The sequence below is a fragment of the Nothoprocta perdicaria genome, unplaced genomic scaffold (genome assembly GCF_003342845.1).
Source record: "Nothoprocta perdicaria isolate Ctin4 unplaced genomic scaffold, notPer1 scaffold_54, whole genome shotgun sequence".
Taxonomy (NCBI): domain Eukaryota; kingdom Metazoa; phylum Chordata; class Aves; order Tinamiformes; family Tinamidae; genus Nothoprocta; species Nothoprocta perdicaria.
The window spans coordinates 2,527,182-2,550,499 of NW_020455799.1; the positions used below are offsets into that span (position 1 = coordinate 2,527,182).

General features: G+C 38.7%; 1 protein-coding gene across 1 annotated transcript in view; it reads left to right on the forward strand.

Moving 5' to 3' along the window:
• Positions 1-706: 706 nt before the first annotated feature.
• The window catches only part of PTPN14 (protein tyrosine phosphatase, non-receptor type 14), a 102,150-nt gene continuing 79,538 nt past the window's right edge, over positions 707-23,318 (forward strand). The window contains exon 1 of the mRNA XM_026048390.1: positions 707-846. The gene's annotated coding sequence lies outside the window, so the exon portion shown is untranslated. The remainder of the gene's footprint in view (positions 847-23,318) is intronic.

The following is a 23,318-nucleotide window of genomic DNA, read 5'->3' on the forward strand; positions in this document are numbered from 1 at the left end:
GCCTGAAACCATAGTGGAAAGAACTACTTTTAGCAGAATCATTTCTTTCTTTTTCTTTTTTTTCTTTTTTTCTTTTTCTTTTATTCTCTCTCTCTTTCCTCCCTCTCTCTCTCTCCTTTTTTTTCTTTTTTTTTTTTCTNTTCTTTTTTTTTTTTCTTTTTTTTTTTTTCCCTTCTGTTTTGTCTTGAAATTATTCAGAGTTTGGGGAGTCTGTGCATAAAATGGCTCCCCCAAATCCAACACTGAAGCCACCTGCCAACCTCTGTGGATTATGGGCGCAGCTGAAGGCAGCTCCTTTGGGGGAGAAATAGGAGGGAAAGAGCCCTGGCAGTGCCTAGCTCTTTAGCCAAGGAGGTCCTAGCAAATATGGGGACAAAACATGGATTATGCAGCTTTTGCCCTTGCCTACTGGAGGATCTGAGGCTGGCATCTAGTACTTGCTACATGATGTAAAATAAAGCACGCGTTGATGTTAAAGCTACACAAATAAGCGTTAGGCCTTGGTCTATTATTGGCAGCACTTTCTTGAACGGCTCTTGGCCTCTGTAGGAGGCTGTGCCAGAGCTGCTCACAGGCAGAGGGCACTTGTGTGTATCTAATGGGAGGTGATGCAAAAGTTGGGGAGTTTCTCAAACTTGTAGGCTGAAGCGCAGTCCCTCAGCCAGAGGGCAGTTCCCTAGGTCCTCTGGAGAGCCTGTGCCCATCGGATCTGCACTTGTGAGGGGAAAGCTTTGAAGGCTTAAAATGGACTCGATGCAACCTCGGAGGAGTTGGTAGAGTGGATCAAGGCCTGGGCAAAGGATTGATCAGACCAGGAGCCGCGGGCATGGAGCAAACTGAGCTGTTGTATGTACGTTTTACTGTAGCTGGGAACCTGGCTTTTGAATGTTTCTGTAATCATAGCAGAATTAACTTTGTTACAGCGCTGTTCTTGAGGGTTAATTAGCAGCTGATCTTGTTGCTATTAGTGGCTGATTAAGTGCATCTTTACTGGTCGTTCTTGCCCAGCAGATGCCTGGGAGTCAGTTTGCAGGGTTTGGTAGGGAGCAGCTCACGACGAAACACATCTGCTTGTGTGTACTTGTGCAGACCGGCTAGGCTGCTGGTGGCTGCTTCAGCCTTGGACAAAGATCTTGCTCTGAAAAAATGTTTCCTATGTGCTTTTCAAAACTATCCCCTTTCCTTCTTCAAAGTTTTTTTCTGGTGCCTCTACAGCAAAAGGGACAGAGAAAAAAGACTCCTTTCCTTTCTATTTCTCCTCATGTCCAATGAGACTGCACGTGACTACATGTTCCTTAAATGTATCTCTTTAATCTGGATTTAAACTTAGCACACACATATGCAGTGTGAAAGGCTGCACTTTTCCTCCAGCTCCTGATTTGGAAGAGAGCCCTTGTTTGTTGGAATGTTTAGTTTGCTAGAGGTGTTTTATAAACATGGAAACATGCAAATTGTAAAAAGTTTGCAGCAGACGCTAAAGCAGGTATAGGTCTTAGTCCTGCAAGGATTCACCTGCATGCTTAAGTCTCAATCATAAGTAGAGCTTGTGAAGCCATGGGATTTCTTTTATATACCTAATATTAAGCATGTATACAAATCTTTGCAGAAGCCAGGCTATAATATTTAGTATGGCGTATATTAGTACAAATGTATCCAGCTCAATTAAAGGAAGTTTCACGTAAACAGGGAAATTTTATTCTGACGATCTGCTCTAAAGGTCTTGTTTTAATGCTGAAGTTTACAGTGAAGTGCAGCATGCCCTAGCATAGCATTCCATAGCGAGATGTGTAAGAGCAGCTTCTGCTGCCTGAAAAGAGTTTCATTGTAGATTTTGTTCCTCCTGTGAGGAATCTGCTCATGAATGAGAATGTTTCAAGTTTGATGTGAGAAGATCCACTTTGGTGTTATTGGTGTATTTTAAGAGTCTTAATTCTTACTGGTTGCATATTCAGAAAATCTGTGGAAGTTACTGGCTCTGTGCCTTAAATTTCTGTAAAAGGGGAAGAAAAGAAAAAAAAGGAAGAAGAATTTGTCCTAAAGGAACTGGGGTACATCTGCTTTGAGTTCAAGCTGGTGATAAGAGTGGGCACAGCTCCGTGGTCGCCCCGTCCCAGCCCTGGAGCTCTCCGTGCCCACGGGGTGCTAGATGCACCCTGGTCTCTGGCTTGGTGTGTTGTGACACTGCCAGTGTCATCCCACATGGGTGTCTGTCCTCCTTGGGTTACCTTCTTCAGCCTCAGGCCGGGCACTCCAGTTTGCAGGGCACTCTGAGCCCAGAAGGGGATGGGTGAGAGGGTGTCTTACTTCCCTAATGGATTAGGGATTCTCACGTATATGAATGTAGCCCTAAGAGCAGGAGTTGCAATCTGTGGCTTTTTCTTCTCTTCCTTTGGGTTGGATAAGGGGATGAGAACAAGTCTGAGGTCTGACAGGGTGAAGAAGCTGAATATCCAGGTGTCCAGGAGCTGATGCTTATGTGCTTTACCAGGTTGTGCCTTTTCTTTTTTTTCTTTTTTTTCTTTTTTTTTTATTTCTCCTCCAACTCGGGCTTCAACTGTTTGTGAAATTGTGCGAGATGATTTTGAGGGGATAATAACACATCTGTATTTTCTGTTTTCCCGACTCTTGAGTGCGTTTGGTTTGATTGTCCATCATTTGGGGATTGGGTTATGCTTCTCTCTCTGTGGAGCTGCCTGATGAAATGGAGAATTAACAGGAATGTCCACATAGCTTTGCCATGTTAAGCAACAAGAACAAAACATTGGAGCTCACAGAATAATTTTAGATCTTTTCATATGCAATTGGTGCTTTGGTAAGCAAGAAATATTAGTATTAATTTCATCGATTTCCTTTAAGATAGTTGAGCTGACTTTCTTTTGAAATATTAGGAATGGTTTTCACTAACTAAATCTGGTGTTATTTTTCCTTAATAACTGGAGGGATTTTTTATTTTGAAAGCATACTCATTGAATTCAAGGCTGGGTTTATATAAAGAACTGAGAAGTTCAGAGCACGACACGTTTCCTTCCACTTTCCCTGTCTGTGGGTAATATAATGAAATTTGTCCTCCTGTTAGTGAATTAGTATGATTAGACAGTGGTGAAATAAAACTAATGCGACTGTGCAAACCGAATGGCTTGCCTTGTGAGCAGTGTTGATTGGTATTTTTGGCCTTAGATGTGGAAGAGAGTGAAGAAGTCCAGATTTTTGCTCTCTGAAGTAATTCTCAAAGTCAATTTGGTCAATTAGAAAATTATCGTTCAAAATTAAGGGCACAAGATCATGGCACAGCACAAAGCATATGAAAGAAATGCGTATATTTAAAATATATTTGTCCCCCGTTGTTGTTGATCTTACAAGAAGTTGTATATAATCATATAAAAAGCTTATGAAAATACTTAAGAGGCAGAAAATTTAGTCATTGATAGTGTTAAGAGGGATCTCTAAAAAAGCAAAAGTGTCTGAAATACTGAATTGGTGATATCCTAAAATAACATCATCATCATCAAATAACCTGTCTTTGATGTACTGCAACACCTAGGACATTCTTTAATATGAATAGTTTAGCAAACTTTGTGTTCAACACCACACAAGTCTTGCAGCTTTTCTTTCTGATTTTTGGAAGAATGAATTTATGCTTATTTTAGTTGAAATGGTCCCCTTTAAGAAAGCTTCCTTTTTTTTTTATTTAATGATTTGGTAACAATGTAAACTTTAAATTACCATGTGAAGTAGAAAGAACTCTGAAAAGAGGGTGGTGAAAATATATGTTGATGATCTAATAAACTAGATGAATGATGGTGTGCCAAAACTTGCTAATGATGCAAAAGTATTTGGAATAGGCAAGATTGAAGTAGACTGAGGAGTTGTAAAGGGAATCCAAGAAAGCTGGGTAAAAGGGAAGCATAGCAGATGATGTTGATAAGTTCAAGAACATGCATGTTAGAAGGAATAATATAATTACTCAGGTACGTTAACTGTGTTTGTTAATGTGGAAGAAGACTTCAGCAATGTTTTATTAGATCTTTTGTGTTTCCTTAATGTTTAGCATCAGGCAGAAAAAGTTTCACAACTGTAAAATTTTATGTTAATAATACGAAGGAGATTCTTAAGTTTAATTTAATTCTTAAATTAATTAATTAAATTCTTAAATTCACCTGGAATTTTTCACTTGCCTACTGCAAAGGAGGTATTGAAAAAAATTCACAAGAAGTTGAACTGAAAATGTTAATGTAGTTTTGTCCTGGGAAGATAAACTAGAAAAGGTAGAATATGTATATGTAGAATCATGATTAATCATTATTAGGTAATCAGTATGTTACCCTTTGGTATAATACTGACTACATATAGAGAATAAATTGAAAGACATTTACAGCTCCTAAATCACTTATAATTATTGCCAAAGGAGACCACATAATCTAAGTTAGTAGGATGACAAAGAAAAATGAGCTATTTCTATGGATAGCAAGATCATTCACAGTTGTATTTGAAGAGATCTTAACCATTTTGCTCCGAGGCATAAATCAACCACTCTGACAGGGTTTAAGAAATTCCCCTTGGGGCAGATTAGGCCACAACTCTCTGCTGTGACGTTCCCTGGGCTTTCTTCTGGAGGACATGGGCGGCACTGCCATTAGAGGGCTGCTGGTTTGACCTGGTGTAACAATTTCTGTATTCTACTGAGTGATTATGATTAAGTAGAGGTGGAATGGAAAGATCAAGTTTTTATGTATGTTTAGGCATTGTAGAAAGTGTATTTGGAACTTGGCAGCTCTTAAATATAACAAACTATGATGATGTTTTAATTGACTGAGGCAGGTTCTGTTGACATATGGACCAGCTGACAGAGCAAAAGAAATGTCTTTTAGGTTTTACTTAAAGGACAATTTGTGTTGGTATCTTGTCTTGGTTAATCAGCTTGATTATGTTGATCAGTAATTTCTAGTACGTATTTCAATGAGTGTAGAGTATTCAGTAATTTCTTTGCAGCTAAATATTTCTCAATTCTTCAACACATGATGATTGTCAGTATGACTGTGACGAATCTTACGATCAATATCTGGAGGTCATAACTAGATCTTCGGTAACTTAGTGGTCTTTCAAAGAAACTATAGCCAATGCTTCAGTGTAGCAACTGCCATAGAATTCCTGCACAGCTGCAAGCTATAAACATTAACATCACCTACTAATAAACACCTTGTGCTAACACGTTCATGTCTAAATGGTAAAAGATGATTAAGTTTTGTGTGGAGAAGAATCACAAAACTGTAATGTAATTATAACCCAAAGTATTAGAAGTAAATTTTTTTGCAACTTTTACGCGACCTACCCAAGCACAAAGAGTTGTCATAAAGGCTGTCATACAGACATCTATAAAATAAAATGTGAGTTGGATTTCTGACTTCTTCCTTGGAAGGCTGAAGCTATTTTGAAGGCATCCTTGCTTTTCAGAACTCAAGGAATAAGGCCGGTGGAAAGGCCCCCATCTGTGACCATACATAAAAGTGATGTTGACTTTTGAGACCTCAACCTTTGAAAGGTGGGATTGATCCAAAGCATGGATACTCAGTGCTTATTGAATAGGCCCTGAGCCCAGGATAAGCTGTCTCTGCAGGAGAAAAGCGAGTTTAGCAGTATTTGTTTTAACTTGTGTTTGTGCAATTCTTTCATGTTTTTACAACTGAGAAAATAGTTTACATTCCTCAGGTTTTTTTAGATTAGCTCTTATCATGGAACTCCCTCTTTTGAGACGAGGCATTCACTACCTTGTAGATAAAGCTTCTTCAGCCCTTATTGATGATGATAATTAAACTAGGTTTTTGGACAAGCCTGGGCAAAGTCAGGGGGCTTTGCCAATCACAGTTTCAACTAATAGAAGCCAGATGCCATATTTGGTGTCTACTGTCACATGGCGTTTTCCTGTAGATTCCTTACATCAGTGGTCTCGTTTTATTCTTTCAGTGCAAAACTTTATCTTGTTCATAGTGGAAACTCTACCTCTTTTAAGTATGTGAAATTCAGTGCGCATCTCAGCTGCTTGAAAGGCAAGACAAGGTTTAATGGGATATCTACACAAAACCTTTTTTTTGGTTTTTTTTTTTTTTTGACAGGGTGGAGGGAGAGGAGAGAGGGAAAAAAATAGCATATCCAGCAGCCTTGGAGCTTGTAGTTGAGTAAAACTTCTGACGACTTCAGTAGGAGCAGGCCTTGAAAGGCCCTGGCCCCAAGTAGAGATAAGATCGATTTGTTAGAAAACCTGACACCTGTCCTAAGAGCTTTCTGAGATGCTCAAATTGTACAGAGCTGCCTCGGCAGGAAGAATCACGAGGAGCTCTGGGGTGGTGGGAAGTTGTGTCAGAGGTCCTTAAAAACAGGCATCCTATGGCTCCTTGCACCTTTGCCAGGATGTGTAGAGGGGCTCTGTGATAGCAGGGGAGGCTAAATCTCAGTATTGGCACTCACGTCCTGCGGCTTGCCTCTCTGTTGTGCCTCTCTCTGAGAACAGAGAAAAGCCCTGACAAGGTTATCTTGCAATATTTTCTTTCTGAGATTTGGGAAATAGGAGTTGCTATTTAAAACTGATAATTAATTTTACCTGTTGCACGCATTAACAGGTAACATTTTGATGCATAATATAATGTTTCATCCTAGATGTTAGGCAGAGAAAATGTTGAAGTGAATACAGTGCTGTATATGAAGCGTCACATTTCTTTTAATAATTAACATTCTTAAATTCCTTTCTGTGTTGTAGAATGTGCTGGGGGCTTTTCAAAGAGAGAAGTAGATTTTTTTAAAAAAATCATTATATATATGTATAATATGCATTGAATTACAGTCTAAATAAGAGGAAAAGCAATGCTTTGGTGAAATAGGCAAATGGTACGTTGTGGGGAGCTAGCATTTATCGCTGAGGATATTTGGTTTGGTGGGTTGTACCCTGCCCTGTTTATCAACTAGTTCATTTCTTGGCATTTTTCTGCTTTCTATGTGTAAGTCATAAATTGTCCTAACATTTAAACATGTACTTTCAGATGTGCAGGTTTCCTGCTTCCGAATTTGCAGTTCAGTAGTTAGGAGACAGTCAATTCAAAAGAGAAGTATTGATCCCACCTTGGTACCCGACCTTAGGAAGCGATAAGCACCTTCTTGGACTTGAAACGGAGGGTATCTGGCATGTTTGCAAGTATTGCAGCTTGGAATATGAGATCTTTTCTAGCTGCTATATTTTGGCTTTGCTGTAGTTCTTTTTCCTGCTCTTTGTTGCAATAGTAGCCTAAGACATATTTGTTTCGCTTACTGAGCGACCCTATAACTCATCGCTACTGAAAGGGTAAGTGCTTAGTCTGGGTAGGATCTGCTCTCAAAAACATCAAACCTTGCCTAAGGATGGCCCTGTTGTTTCTTCTGATGCATGAGGGGGTTTATCCAGAGGGACTGCAGTATTCTTACAGTTTTCTCTAAATCTGATCTGGAGAGGAGGATTGCCGCGTACTTGCTAATCAATTCTTCAAAGCCTCTGTCTGACAAGTGGTTAGGGCACTGGAGGAAGTCACCTTGTTAGTAAAGTCAGTTTCTGTGGCTGTAGTATTAAGTTTCTTTCTTACTTATGTAATTTTCAGCTTTATGTTGCAACAGAAGTTGCAACTTTGCAAGAGTTTGTTTCTTGTGGCTTAAGTTTCTTGCCAGCCTGATGTGCTTAGCCGCACCTGAGATCTGCCACTAACTCTGCTTATTGCAGCAAAATTTTGCACTTTTTTTTTTTTTTTTTTTCACATCACCATCATTAGTCAGGAAAGGCAAAACTCCAAGCTTGTGATAGAAGCTCCACACAAGGAAATCTCTTATACAGATAATATCAGGCTAATATTGGAATAATTGGCTAATATTGGAATGACTGTCCATCATTAAATTCCACTTAATTTTGTTCTCTATTATTCCACTTTGCAATTTTGATTTTAATTAATGCTTTTTTTTTTTTTTTTTTNTTTTTTTTGGTGGAATCAGAACATGTCTTAGTTTCTTCATGTTGTACATTGCAGTTAAGCAGAGCTATGGAGGATATCGAAATAACAGTGAAGGACAACCTCAGTTACTGGAATAAATCTAGTATGAGAAACTACTGTGCTTTTGTGTGGGGAAGGGGGAGTGGTAGAAGAGAGACTTATAAAATGAGGTATTGTTTTGTCTGCCTACAAGCATGAGAGCTATTTTGGTATTAAGTAACAGCGAAGGATGGAGGCGAATGGTAGACGTAAGAGCAGTGAGCTTGCTGTTCTTCCAGAAGATGAGAAAAACATCTTCAATGCTGGAAACTGAAGATGGAGGTAGGTTTGTCAGTGGTCACCTTGGAAAAGCTGCTCAGCACAGGGGACTGAGCAGTAGTTTGGAGAACTGACTCCCCATCTGCCTCACGGAGTGCCTTCTTCAGAAGGTACAGTGTGGGGGGAAAAAAGTGGAAAAAGAAATTAAAACTGTGGTGTTGAAAACGCCTTTCATGGTAATACAATGAATAAAAAGATCTTAAAAGATTAAGGCAGAACCTAGGTGATTTACTGGGCAGAACTTCTCCATAATGAGCTCCATGACTTACAGCACTAACTTCACTAACTTCTCAAGAATGCTACTCTGTGGGGACACTTCAAAATGAAACTGGGGAATCCACTGGAGCATTCAGTGAAATCATCATTTGGCAGAAACATGGACAAGATTGTGGTTTTGTAGTTGAGTCCCTTTCTTGATAGTGGTTATTTTTAGCACAGGATACCTATGGTCATCAGCTCTGGCAATTTTGCCTTCATTAACTCTATTAAGGAGGAAAAATGTTTGCATTACTGATTTTTTTTTCTAGGAATAAGTCCAGAGGAGAGGACAGAGGGTCTTGCTTGTGTATTTTATACACCTTATATAGTGGAGAATTTAGTAAAATAGTGCTAGAGATACAATCCAGAGATTCTTTGTGTAAACAGCTTTGTCTGGATATTTTTTTGGGCGCCCTGATGAGGCAAGCAACTCCTTTGCAGCGCTCCATACTTCCAAAGCTACCCTCTGCTGGCACGTGCTTCCCTATTTGCCTCACGCTGAGGTATTTGCCAGGCCATATTTCCATTCACCCGCTCCTGTTCCTGCCCTGGGGGTTTGTAGCACCGGTCTGTCGGTACGGTATGAATTTAGACCTACTCATCACGCTGTGCTCCAAGCAATGTGCTGAACTCATCTGATGGAGAAGCTGTGCAGGCAGGAACGGCTTATGCAATGGCTTGGATGTAGGTGCTGTCCCGGTAAGTTATTTCACTAACCTGTGTGCATGGGGAGTGAAGCTGAACAGAGTTGGCTCAATATATCAAACTGATAGTGCAGGCTATCGGGTACTGACTGCAGCAAGACGGGTGGTGCAAAGGGTCAAGCAATAAAGAATCAGGTCCTGAATAATGTTGCCAATGTCAGGTGTTTAATAAAGTGTTTAAGTAGTGAATCCTCCCCTGGTTAGGAAAAGACACTAAAGGAGAATTTGAAATGAATGCTTTGCCTCATAATGGTAGACAAAAAATGGATATATTAGTAACATGATTTAGAAACTAAATCACTATTATTCTTATTTTTAATGTTAATGATATATAGCTTAAGAGTAATTCTGTTAATGAATGAAAACCGTTATCCTGTAATCTCTCAATAGTGATGGGCTGCTTCATTATACCTTGTGCATGATTACATTGTGTGCTGCCCACTGCCACATCTGTAGTTGCAATTTGCATTGGAAAAAGTGATGTCTAGGCTGGACCATAAAGTTTTTCTCTGCAGTTTGCATTTCTCAGGAGTTCCAGATGTGTCAAACCATGAAATGGTCATTTTGTGTACAGGAAACTTTGAAATGATGACACCAATTACAATATTTTATTACTCTTTTTGTCCATATATGCTCTCTTTAAAGAGTATGCATATAACTTGAGTATTTATATTGTCAGTAGTTTCTATACTTTCATCTCTTCTTGGCATAAAAAGTGGCCACAAAGTGTAATTCCAAAAAATTGTTGGAAGTGTAAACAGGGGCATTATCAACTATATGGAAGCAGTTGGTGTACAGAGTTGCTTTAAACATAGGCATGTTAGCAGATTGTACTTTGAGAAGTTTACAGACACATCATTATATTGTATGCTAGGAAAGTGGAAAAAAACACGATTCACTTACTGTATTAAATCTTTTTAATGCCTTAGACTTCTGGCAGTTCTCTCTATTGTAATTATTTATTTACCTTGTTTCAGAAGGCTCCAGGCACTTTAAGGGTAGTCAGCATTGCATCCAAAAGCCTCCTACTGATGCCAATAGGCCCTGCTTCTGCAGGGGGAACCTGCAGCCCCAGGGAACAGACTGGGGTGCTCCTGTGAGCAAGGTGTGCAAGATCAGGACATTAATTTGCAACAGGAAATTGCATTTCCAAAGTGCACAAATGGGTCAGTAACTCTTGAGAGTTTGTTGCAAAGTTCTGTTGTATTTAGTGTGCAGAATTATTACTTGCAAGGTAAATTGATGTAATTTGTTTTAAAAGCAGAAAGTTGTAGCAGGGAGATTCATGTACCTAATCTGAGTCATTTAGCATACTTTTTTAGCCAAGCCTGGGAATGAATAAACACCTTAAATAATCTAAAATAATCTCTGGTTTTGTCATCTCTTTGGTAGTGTGCTTGTTTCCTGTGTTACAAAAGATATCATTAGATTAGCGGTGTTAAAGCTTCCTGTTTTACCAGGGTTTTTTTCCATTATTTTTACAATAGTTTCAGAAGGTACCGATACCTTATTTCTGTAATAGGCTTTTTAGTTAGATCATGTTTTTTTTCTGTTTGGAATCTACTTATTGATTTTTTTTTTTCTTAATTTTCTTGGTGTAATATAGCTTTCTCACTTTTCCCTCACTCTTACACTTCTTACACTTCCTTTTTTGTTTTTCCTTTTTTTTTTTCTTTTTTAATGGCAGATGCTATAGTAATAACATATTAGCTGAGAGAACAGTAGTACTTTTTCCTGGAAGTTGTTGCTCCTTCTGTATAAACAATTGAATGGCTTGTTCAGTTCTTATTCTTGCCCTGTGAGCTATCACCGGCTTTCTGAAGCACTTCTGAAGAGGGGTGTATGTGCTGTCAAGGCCACCTCCTCCTCTGTGTCACATATTGATGACTTCAGCTTCCCTGAGTCAAAAGAGAGATGGCCCTCAGTGTGAGACACCATGGAGTGGATGTTTTGGTTGATTGGTTTTGGTTCGTTAAGTGTTTTTCTGTGTTAAGGAGAGGAGTAAACTCACCTGTGTGATGTTCCATCATGGACAATTAAAAATTGCCTGAAATCTGTTGTTTACCTTCTGCAGCTACTAATTATGCTTATCCGTCCGTGGGGAAAGTACTGCTATTTAATGGATGACCCTTCATCAGTGAACTTTGGCTGAACAGACCGAGTCTCTGATATACGCAGCCTAAATCTCGGATACAGCTTTAGAGTCTTTTTGTCCTTTCACTAGAAAAGGGAGCAGGTGTTTTTCAGTTGTCGTGAAAGCTGCAAATCTGGCTTTAAAAGGTGAGGGTTTTTGAATGATATTTTCTTTATAGAGTGCTCCTCCATGTGAAGACCAAAGTAAGAAGCTGATTTTCCTTTAAATCTCAAAACATGTAGGTTTTAGAATATTCTCTTACCATTACGAGTAAAGGTGCTGGGGGCTGAAAATCATACATATTAAATTATTAATTTATATTAAATTCTATTATTATGAAAATAATAGTTAATCTAAATAAGAGGTTTTAATACAAAGACCAAAATTAAACTTCAGCATGCTAGAACTCTTCTGAGTCTGACTTTCTTTTTCTTTGGGGATAATTTTAGAGATAAGATGATTTTGATATCTGTGATCCTTTGCATTTGTGGATAAGCCCTTTGCTATGATTAGATGCAATTTGCTTGCTAGGGTATTTGTATTTGCCTGTAATTTTGTTGAGTTTGCCACATTTTGTGTAAGTAAATATTGAAGTACCCTTTGAATGTGAAGGTCTTCAGGCTTGTCTTTGGGTTTTACACCTTCGAATAACTTGTTTGATTGGCAAATGCAGTTGCTGCCTTGTCAGTTGACATTTCTTGGTGGATTTCACATCAGGTCTTGTGTTATCACTATAGAGCACGAATGTGCCTTTTTATGTTCTTTTGCCTTCAGATATAACACTAAATTGAGGAGTTACCAGTGTAATGTTTAGACCTGTTTTTCACAATTTATTTTCGAGATACCAGATAATTTCTTGAATTTTGCATGCTAATTGTCATTTAAAAGTTTCCGTGGGATTTATTTGATTCTTGTTTCAGATCACTCTATGCTCTAAGCATGAAGCCTGTGGTAGAGTTAAATATGGGAGAGTTCGTAGCAAATTTACACCAGTATCCACTAACTTGGTCCTGTGTTTTCTTGAATTGTGCCAACTGCACAACTTCTTTTAGAAAGTGACAACTTTGTGTCTTTCGATATTTAGTCTATGGCCACACTTATAATTACCCTCTTCATTTACTTTAAGATCATCCTAATTGACTGCATTCGCTGAGTTGCCCATGTTGTGTTCTTCATTTCAGCATCATTGTCTTGATAGTAATTAAACAAAAGCCCAATTAAGCAGCAAAAAGCCTCACGCTATATCCAGGAAGCAGCTTGCCAGACTTTGACAGTCGAACAAAGGAAACTTCATTGACCAAGTTCTTCAGAAAGAGACATCTCAGTGGAGGTCTGCTGAGCAGCGCCTAGGATTTTAGGCATTACCAGCTATCACTTTTAAATTACTTTAACTTTGTGACAGAATCTTCTGCTCTGTTCTGCAACTCTGAAGCAGAACGCTAGTTGTGCTGAGCTGCTAATATACGTCTAATAGCAACGTGAACATCTCCTTCAAATTTAATCTCCCCAAAGTGGATGAGATGAGCGAGTCAGTATCAATCACCTAGATTCTTGAAGTATTACAGCAGAGTAGTGATAATAGTGATTAAAAGACAGGATAAGAATTTTTTTTTTCCCATACAAAATATAACTCTGTAAATCCCAGCTAACTGAAAGTATTGGTATTTCTCTTCATATTTTTTTTTTTTTGTTTTAAAGCTGTAAATCTGTAAAGAGGATAGTACAAAAGAAGAGAATGTTTCAAAATTGTGGTTTAGGGGGCTCCTGGCATTCATCCTATTGAATAAAATGTTTTGGGGAAGAAGGAGAAGGAACACTTGAGGAAAAGGGTCTGGGAAAAGAGCCTGCTTTAGCAGAATTCTTTAGATGAGCTATAGAATCACTGTGCTATTGCGTGAAAACCTGTAAAATGTAAGAAGAGAATTGCAGTTTGGTTCTCAGCTTTCTCTCTCCTGATACTAACTTTTTCCTAAAGGCCATAACTCTGAATCACTGTATATCAAAATGAAGATGATAATTGTTAACAGTTCCAAGTATGTGTGTATGTTATTACGTTTGATTTCCACTGAGCCATAAACACTCTTTGTCCTTTGCTGCCTTCTAACTATTAGCTTGGGTATTCCTTGTGGACAGGAAAGCTGTGTTTAATGCTTTGTAAAGTGGCCATCAGTTCCTTGCTTTTATCTCTATTCAGCATAAATTATTTTCAGCAAGGCCACAGAGCTGTTTTGGCCAAGATTTGCAGGTGTCTCTTGTGGAGAGCTGTTTCAGGATGAAGGCTTAATCTTACTGTTTCTCTCCTCCCTCTCTCTATTTCATCTCTCCTTGAAGAACACTAATCCTAAATGATAGGAGCCCATGTTGTTCTCCTCCCTCCTCCATAACTCAAAGTATTTTCTCTTCGTCGTTTTTTGCATTAACCCTCAGCTGGGTAGGCTGAAGCATATTCTTTTACCCTGAAGCTTGGAAACTTGGTGCAGGCTGCCATTTCAATATTTCTAAGGGGAAGTTCAGCCCCTAATTATCAAATTAGATGCACATTCTGGTTCTTTGGCATGACTTCACTTCTGCCCATCTGTTAGGTTGGCACTCTGCCCTCTCAAAAAGTAGTCCACCAGTTTTAGCTGAGTAGAGAGCCAACCAAAGATGGGTTAAGAGAGGCAGCCCGCAGAACACTTTATGTTCAATTCCTCTTGCCAAAAGCTCTTCCTGTTTGCAAGCAATGTCAGCTTAAGCCCATATGCTTCATTACATGGGATGACATCTGTGGAGACAGATGCAGGCATTGCAATACAAATGACATTTGATAAGGAAGGGCATGTGTTATGAAACCACTATGAGTTTTAACACCCTGGCTATATGGCACGTGTCTGCACAGAAACACTGATGGCTTATATGTTTTGCGTTTCCAATGTATTTGCTGCTCAGAGTTGGTCTTTCAAACTATATCTGTGCTTAAGATTTGTTAGGTGTGACAGCAGTCATATGATTCAGTTGCAAGTTATTAGCTTAGATCAGTATTTTGCTTCAGTACTGTTAATGGCAGTAACCTACATTAAAGACTCAATAGTCAACACTATATACTGAGACATATTTAGAGGATGTCAATGGGAGAGGATTTAGTTGTAGTCATGGGCTACTTTCATGAAGGATTTCAGTGATTCTTCCGAAAATGTCTTCAGGAAATGTACTACCTTCAGTTTTTAGAAATGCATTCTTTGGATGTCAATTTTTTATCTCCGTGTGCAAGAGGTGTAAAAATTTTTTGCTCCTTCGTTACTTTATGCTGCCTTCTCACCCCAGGTCAGGTTTATGTCTAAACTACTTTTCTCAAAGACCTCTGCTTTTTGGATTTACAATACAAAAATACGTTTAAAAATCGAAGTTATTTTAAGCTATTGGAAATTTAAAAAAAACCCCATCAAATTAAAATCTAGTTCGCTGTTTTTCATATTCCAAGCTTGAGCCTGAGACACTGTTTTCTACTTTAAAAATGTTTGCTCGTGTTGCTGTGTGTATGGTGCAGCAAGATATCTACAAATGACAAGGGACTTTGGGTTGCACTTGGAACCTTCCAGACTAGCGATGTCCAAATACAGATAGAAAACTACACTGGCAAATACCCTGTATTGAAATTTTATATAGTTTGGATGCCGATCAGAAACATGATCTGCAACTACTAAGTCAGTTTCAAAGTGAAGTATGGAAATTTGTATCTTTTGGATGGTGATGCTTTAATGAAATAGTTAATGAGTGCAGCTTGAGTAATGACTAACTGGTAGGTGATCTTTTACTGTGGTGATGGAGCACCTAAAACAAAACAGAACAAAAATTCCCACACTCTTGGATGTTAATGATGTTTTAGAGATAAAGAAAATAAAATGTGTAGGAGGTGGAAATGAGTAACACAAAGTTTCTTAAAAATAACCCTAACAAAACAGAGAAACTGACCCTCCTCAGTGCTTTAAAGAATTCCTTGGTCTAATCCAAACTGGAAGTGAAACTGGAAGTTCAGAAACAAAGCTCTGTAGAGAAAGTGATTGTGTCAGTATGATTAAGGAAATCCTCTTTCCTCAGGTGGTCTCCCTATCACGGTGCTGCAAATTCAACTGTCCAAAAGAAGTCCCAGTATTTAATAGCTATATGCACTCAGGAGTGTTCATAGTTAGCAAATGTGCACTTAAGGGACTGAGCAATTAACAGTGCTATTCCATGAAATGCTCCAAAAATAAACCCCAAGGAATCAAAAATTAGAAATCAGCTGCCCTCCAAAATAAAGAGATCCAAAGATTAGATTTGGGAAGTGTAAAAGGTTGCTCAGAGATGGCTACAAGATTTTGAAATTTGATTGTATAAGAACTGTGAAAACAACAGCTAACTAGAGAAATGAGGACAATTTCTGCAACTACTCGTTATAGTCCAACATATCTAAATATATAAATACATTATTTCACTTGAATAAATATTTCTTAGTAGAAAACAAGAAAAAAAATTTTCCCAGTTTTACAAAGACCAAATATTAAGCTCATTAAAGTGATGAGGAAAACATATGCATGCATAAAATATTCAATTTTATTGGAAGGATATGCTTTTCTACTAACAGTTCATCTGTTTTGAAAGATATATCTTCCATTCACCCAAATGTTTAAAAAGCTAGTTTTCAGGTATAGCTGTTAAGTCACATACCCCAAATACTGCAGATAGCTTTTAGTTTATGATGTTGTATTTATTTCTTTGATTACAGGATGAATCAATGTAAGGTATTGCTTAGGCAAAGTAGTCAGTTGGAGAGGATTTGACTCTGATTGGCCTGCAGTGTTTTAACCAAAACATCAGTAGAGGTAACAGGAGCTAACTGCTAAAATGAAAGAAACTTGCCATAACTTTAATGCACTGTTTCTCACTGTTACTCTGCCTTTAGTATTTACATGTTCTTTCAGAAAGACAGTCTGCATACTGTTGTTCCTAGGTTGCCTTGAGTTGATGGAATGGGACTGCTAATCACAAAGCGCCGTGGGAGCTTAATAACGGGAGTCACCTTTCCATTGCTGTTTACTTTTAGAGATTTGTTCTTCTTGCCTCCTTGCATTGCTGTTAAAAGTGTGCTGTTTTCCCAAGCAAGCGCTGGGATTCTGCCAGCTGTGGTATCAGGCTGTGCTGTCCTCGCCAACCACATGGGCTATTTGTTGTCATTTTAAGCATCAGCCTTCGGAGAAGTCTGATGAAATCCATTGCTTGGTGCTACCAAGCCAGCAGCTGTATGAAATTTCTGGGCTGTGATCTGACATGTAGGAGAAAGATTCTTCTTTTACGAAAGCTCTCCTGTTGGTGCGTGTAAGAAGATTTGGATGTTAGGCACTTCCATGGCTGTTCCATCTTCAGTAGTGATGGCTGCTTTATAAAGCTCATATGCTCGTTCTTCTTGCACAGTGGTGGCAATGACCTACAAAGGAGGAATGGGACAACTGTTAGATATCATTCGGGTTAATGTAGAGATCAAAAAAAAATTATTTAAGAGAAGCACTGAAAGAAATTCCAACAGTTCGATGTCATGTCTTAGCTAAATTGGTGCCAACATGAATCCTAAATGACACCTGTGGAAAACAATGAAGTCTATGAGACTTGCTACTCGTTTTTTGAAACTTCCTAAATTGAAATGATAGATTTACTTTAAATAGGTTGTAACACATTGTATTGAAAATGAAGATGGGACCTGGATGTGCTGACTGGAGAAGAGATGAGGAACACATCTGTATGAAAAAGGGATTTCCAGATAATCTAGGAAATTCCATTCTGTCCATTATTTACTTTTCAGAGGCAGCTGCTAGCTTAGCTTGGGACTGTTACAGGACTCAGAGTGGCTGTGACATCACAGATTTCTCATCTGACCTGAAGATATGAATCCTCTAACTGAAAACTTTCTCCTACTGACATCATTTGGCCATGTGGGAGGAACACCCACAGCTAGCTACGTGGTGACTTGAGGGACTTGTAGAGTTAAACACCCAGCATCTCATTGGAGATCTTTGAGGTATGGGTGATTGAATGAGAGCTAACTGATTACCACAGCTGATTAAGACCAAAAGCACTTGAAGTATGGAACACCATATTTTTGAAGGTAATAAGTAGTACATTGTAAAGACCTATAGTTTAGGATCCTTTGAGTGATATATATGACTGTGGCTTCAAAAAAAAATCAGCTATTGTCAAGAAAAGTTTGTGCCTTAAGGGTGAACCAACATCTTGCTTGTGATCAAGTGGATCTCATGTTCAACAAGTTAAACCAAAGAGCGGTTTACTAGCACAGATACTGCTTAAAGGTTAAATACTAAGTTGTATTGAGATATGTTCTGTAATATATTGGGAACACAGAGGATAGATATTAAAGTAGTTTTGACCCAACCAATACAAAAGAGAAAGGCAGAGATTGTTGTTCATCACAGTTTTCACTTAACTATATTGGCATTAAGAGGCAAGAGGACATCACCTAATAAGCCTGAAACAGCTGTTGTAAATAATGAATCATTTCCAAACATGATTATGTTTGCAGTTCTGTAGTGTTTAGGTTGGGTCTGATCATCGACATACAAGCCTGTTGGAAAGGCAGGATGCCACTTTGCCTCCTGAATCTGTATTGTCACTGACCAATAGCAATACTAGCAGCTGGTTATTCAAGTGCTTAAATATAGATTGAGGAGCTTAATAGTAAATAGTTATTTAAATGACCAATGTTTCTAGTACAGTGCTGAAGCCAAGATTTACTGTTCCAAGAGATTTCTCAACGAACACTAATGGTATTCTGGATTAAAAAATAATAATAAAAATCAATGAAAATATAAATAGGGCAATTTTGTGCTGGCAGTGGCTTGTCCCCTGAATGTGAAACAGTAGCCTAAAATGAGTTAAAGTGTTTATAGATGGATTATTAAAGTTATGAAGCTGGCTGGAATGTGGAACTAATCCTGCACTCTGCTTGTATTTTGGTAGTTTTGTGGATGCTTTTGTGTCTTTGGAAGGAGTTGTTTTGACCATTGTTTCTGGTATTGTACACAGTTAATGCACAGGCTTTTAGTAAATTACCATTGTAGACTTGCATCTTGTTAAACAAACATAGATTGAAACAGATTCCATGCTGTAAAAACAACCGCATGCAAGCCAGCTTCTTTGTGCATGTGGGTTATGTATCATTTCCCCTCAGGAATTAACAACATACCTTGAACTCTGTTTTTTAATTTGACTGAGAGAACCTTGCACATAGAAGAATTAAAAGTTTGTGGGCTTTAATCTCTTAATCTCTATAAAATTCTTGAATGTTTAGCTTTGATAATATACGAAACAAATCTGGTGGTCCATAACATTTCTGAAGCACATTCCCCTTTTTTGTTGCATAAAGAATTCAAAGCTGACATTAAACAACGTGTGACAGATGGGTTGACGTTGGTAAGACATAGCCCTCAAGCATGAAGAAATTCCATACCTCTAACTCTGCCTTCTAATATGTTAGTGGAAAGTCATTTTGGTGTCCTGATGATGATTCATCTGCCAGTGGAACATAGTTTTCTTCCAGTGGGATCACCATGTGCTTGGCAGACTTATGCCAGGCATTTGATGTTACGGAGGAGACTATCCAAGAGAATATTTAAAAAAAAAAAAAAAAAAAAAAAAAGCCTAACAAGAATTCGTATTTGTAGACTTTCTGAAAATCATGTGACGTGTCTTCCTTATTCTTGGGATCAGGAACTGGTTGCAATTCAAAATTAGGCAACCAAAATGAAAAGATGCACATAGTAGTCTCAGCTTTAGGTTGTCTTTTACAGTTTAAAGAAATCGGTTAGTTGTTCTCATTGCAGAAATAATCTATGCGAAGGAAGGGAAATCATTTTAACTTGGTTTCCAGCGTATATGTTCCGAAGAGAGAGAGTTTGGGGGTCCTGTGGATCTAAAATGGAACTTTCTTCCCTCCTACTTTCCTTCAGAGGGAACTGAGCCTTATTTTTGGCACAAATTCATAGATGAGGTGATCTCCAAACATGTTGCAGCTACTCTGAAATAATTAGTGCTGGTGGAAGGAGGTTCTGGTTTTTAAGTCTTTAGGGCTGGAAGAGCTCAGATATTTTCCTAGGCGCCTTGTTTTGATCTTTCCAATGTAAGTATCTCTTACAGCTAACATATCCTATATGTCTAAACACAGACAAAATGTTTGCACTTTAGAAACGCTTCTAGCTTTTCAAAGTAGCCGTGTGTCCCTTACATCGAAGCACTTGGCGATATTTTTCCAGCCTGCGCTGGTATCGTGGTTTGATTGGGGTGGAAAGAGGAGGGTTCAGAGCAGGGCTGCATGCCTGAAAACTCTTCTTCCAGAAATGCTCTTATGACTGAATTAGAATAAGAAACAAAGTATTGACACTAAGTGTTGTGTGGGTCATATTGGCAGGAAACCGGACCATGGTTAGCTTTGCTCCTGCCTACTGAAAACAAACAGAGCCCCACACCCACTCCATTGGTTTTAAGCTTTAAAGTTTTGTTGGCAAAGCTCTGTGTTTTAGGAGTGGGAAAACGAGTCATATCCATAATAGACGCAGCTATGCTGGCAAGAAGCTCAGTGTAATCTCTGCCAGTTTAATGAAATCCTTTGGTTTATGTGTTTTCTTCCATGCAAGGAAGAGGCTGGGCTCTCCCTTAGCTGCTCCCCATCCCTTCTTCTCTAGCCCAGCAGTAGCTGGTGGGATGCATGGAGGTGGCCCTGCTGGAGTGCTCCCTTTTAAATGTTAGTAAACTATGAGAAGAAGTTGCTGTCATCTTAGATCTTAATTTGTTTTAGTAGATAAAGAGGAAAAAAAATGCTGTCAGAGGAGGCAGAGATACCATTTGGGTGAAGGAATTGCATGAAAAGAATATGCAAGTTCTGTCATCAGTGCCATACCCTCTGATTAGATTCCTTGGGACTTGTCACGTTTAGTGTTCTGACTTAACTTTCTCAGTGACACGTTTTTGCCCGGAGGCAGCAGCGAGCCATCAAAATATAACAGGATATCCTGCCATGACACATAGAAGATCTTAGGGATCCAGGTCTCCCAAGGCTGCGACTAGTTGATGCAAGTTGCTACCCAGTTTTGGAGTTCTTTTTTTTTTTTTTTCTCCCTCCTGTATTGCTTGTTTTGTTTTGTTTTAGAAAGAAAAAAGTTGCATGGTTTCTGGCACACTAACAAACTGCTCATCGAAGATAAGAAATTGCAGCAGCCAAAGCTTTAAATTTATTGCTAAGGTCAATTTCCTGTTATTTTTAATAGGATATGGCCCCTCCGCTCTCTAAACTACTGAGCTGTATCAAAGAGGGAGGATCTTGTTTCAACCCACTGGGGCTGTTGGGGTTTGAACGCATGTCCCTGACCTGGGTTCAGCCTCCTAAGTGGTGTGGTGGCTGCTTTAGCCTCGCTCGAGCCACTGCTACAGGGATTTTAAGGACTTTGGGTCCATTTTACCCCAGGAGTGTTTGTAAGACTTCTTTTTTCCTTTGGCCTCAGGCTGCCTATTTAAATTTCAGTGTTATTGATGAGTAATGCAGGTAAATGTAGTTGAGTATACTTTGACGTTTTTATTGATTAAGCCAGCCAATAATTTAAATTGACATGTTCAAAAGCTAATTAATCTCCAAATCACATTGAACAGAAGGCACATCTCTGACCAATAATTTGGAGAACTTGAGGCTGGAGATGCCTCTTGCTTGGGATTTAGTGTTGTAGCAGTTGAGACAATGAGTCCTCAGTGTCCATCCTTGGAGAGTCGTGAGGCCTGTCATGATTTTCAGATCATGATAATCCGATTGTGTTTCTTTTTTCTCCTTCTGGATAAGATTCTTGGACTACCCATAACACCACCTGAAGATATGCATGAGTTACAAAGCTTGTCTAGGATTGAAACTAGTTCTGCTACTCGTTAGACTGTAATTCTGCTCAATATACTTATGAGGAACTTTACTGTGTTGACAGAATTTTGTCAACAAAATTTACTGGTAATGAACACTAGGAACTTTACAAAGGCATTTGTTACTACCTTTAGGAATGTTTTTAAGTAAACAAAAGAGCCTTTTCATGCCTTAGTTTTGACACCAATTTTACAGCTCTGATATTCTGGCCTTGTGCTCCAGAACCCATGACATATGTACTTTTTAAAAATTTTCTTTTTTTAGCTGCTTTACTTTGGTGTTTGCTGCTACTGCTTCATACAGAAGAAACATCACTATTTATTCATTTCAGAAAACCCTACCAGTAGGGATGAAAGGACAGTACTGAATTGTTTGCAATATAGTTGTGCTCCTCTCCAAGAAGGACTCACTGAGCCTGCAGTTTCATGTGTGCTTTAAGCCAACGTAAGTTGGTGGTGCTGCCAGAAGAAATGACCCTGCTTTTCCTGTCCAGTTATTCCTGTCTCCATGCTGATTTTTTCCTGTAATGGTGAGCTGGACCAGAGAGCAAATCCAACTGAAAACTGATCTTGGAAAATAAGGGAAATGGAATGAATAAGAAACGTGATGGTTATCGGGTGGCCACAGGAATGCCCGGGCAGGCAGCAGGCTTGGAGGTAGGACTCATGGCCACAGGCTTGCTAAAGCAGAGCCTGCCCTGCCTTATGCTGCCTGCAAGCACTTTAGCAATGTGTATTCACACCAGCATCTGCTTTGAAGATAGAAAGGTGTATCCTTACCTTTACTGGGATCAGGCCGTTTATCCACAGGTTTTAGTGTGGAAATACTTATGTCTTCTTGTGATGGATGTATAGATAGCTGCTGCTTTCTCCTCCTCTAGCAGTTTTATGAGGACTTGAATTAAACTTGTTTTCCATTTTAACTGGCAATAGGATGTGCTCTTTTGTCTGGGAATGCTGTTTGCTTAAGCAGGTTTGTTGGCTGCTTGTAATGCTCTAAATCATCTAGGTTTTTATCCAGGTGCTTTTTTTTTTTTTTCCTTTTTTTCTTCTTTTTTTTTCTTTTAGAAAAGAAACATGTTTTAATTGAGTTTTGGATTTTTTGTTTTGTTCTTCAGTCAGTATTCAGCATTTGTAATGTATATCAGATACTGCATTTTATCTCTGTTGTTGTTGCAATGTATTTGATGAAGGTAATGATATTTGATGAAGGTGTTTTTGCACACAATAAAGCTATTTAGTTGTTCTGTGCTTCAGATTCTATATGTGAAAATCTCTCAGCTGAGTTTATTAAGACTCATCAACAAATTCTGTAAGCCTCATAATAATACTGGGGGGAAAAATATGTCTAAACTAAATGCGGATGTTAAAGTTCCTTTCCTGGGCTCAATAAAGCCAATCTTGATGCTTATAAGCATGAGATAGGACTTCAGAACGGCCAGTTTAGAAATATTCATGGCAATGAGATATGATGACCTTGACTGCAGTCAGTCCATTTTAGGTGCAGAACTTACAGAACTCTTTTTTCCAACAAGGGCACTTGTCCAGCTCAGTCCACCTCCTTTCTATGCACATCATATACTGTTCCAGTTCCTTTCTGTAGGCTTGTAATAACTATTTGCTTCTTTCCATCTTTTTTACTCCCCTTGCAGAAGGAGAACTGTTTGTCTTTCTAAATATAGATATCCATGGATACATATAATATTTTTTTCTCTGTTTAAACTTGGCAGTTTAAATTGCGTATGGAAAAGAAAAGTACATTCCACTACAGGAAGTCTGCGTGCCGTGTTCTTGATTTACAGGAGAATAAAATGTTACATGGAATATTTTACTCTTTGTTCCACAGAAGGAAAACAATACTTATAAAAGTGGCTTTGTGCTGGTGTCTATAGCCAAACTCTGCCTCTGTTTTCATTGTGCAGTATTCATGGTACCACCCTTTGAAAGGCAGCTAACTATATATGGGATGCTGCTAAG